This window comes from Orycteropus afer, unplaced genomic scaffold (assembly GCF_000298275.1).
Source record: "Orycteropus afer afer isolate SDZICR_OR568_19922 unplaced genomic scaffold, OryAfe1.0 scaffold00320, whole genome shotgun sequence".
NCBI lineage: Eukaryota > Metazoa > Chordata > Mammalia > Tubulidentata > Orycteropodidae > Orycteropus > Orycteropus afer.
Window position 1 is genome coordinate 535,943 of NW_006921907.1, and position 1,029 is coordinate 536,971.

Sequence of the window (1,029 nt, forward strand, 5' to 3'; positions counted from 1 at the left end):
CAAAGAGGCGTGAAGTCTTTTCTTGCACTGAAACTCACTGCTATCAAGGAGATTCTGACTCATAGTGACCCTATAGGACAGAGGAAAACTGCCCCAAAGGGTTTCCAAGGCTGTAAATCTTTATGGAAGCAGACAGTCTCATTTTTTCCCTGTGGAGAGGCTGGTGGGTTCAAACCACCAACCTTTTGGTTAGCAGCCAAATGCCTTAACTGCTACACCACCAGAGCTCCTTTTATTACATTAAAAACCAGAACCAAACTCACTGTAATCTAGTCAATTCCAATTCATAGAGACCCCTATTGGGTTTCTAAGGCTGTAAATCTTTATGGAAGCAGACTGCCTCATCTTTCTTCTGTGGTGTGGCTGGTGGGTTTAAACCACCAGCCTTTTGGTTAGCAGCTGAATGCCTTAACTGCTACATCACCAGAGCCCCCTTTTCCTGCTAAAGGAAGGCTAAATAAGAACTGTATGCATGTGTTCCTACTTACCCACAAACTGGACTTAAAGAACACTCAGGTTCAGATCTCATCCGCAACCTGGGGACTACCTGAACTTCAGAAATGGAAACACCACAAAATGCAGACATATGCAAAGAAAACCTTTAAATAAGATGTCTGAAAAGTCAATAAGGATGTTGAAAATATATTGTATGGCATGCAGAAAAGGCTTTCAGTTTTGTTTTAAAAATGTATACATTATTTACTTATGTTGCCTCCACCCCTTCCCACCACTAGAATGTAAGTCTCAGACAGCAGGAATGTCAAATCCTACAGACCCTTCTAAATTTGCTTAAAAGTTTAGAAGATATTTATACTGATAGACTTTTGTGTTTGTTTATTGCGCTGCTGTGTTTTGCTCTATGTTTTAAAATATGTTTATATTGTATTTTTTGTTTTACCTGAAGAATGCCATTTACTTAATAATAAACCTGTATGTGTATATACATATATATGGAGAAATAGAGAAAAGTGTGTGACAATATATATTTCAAAATGATAAATGGTTTTCTTTGAATGGTGGGATTATGTG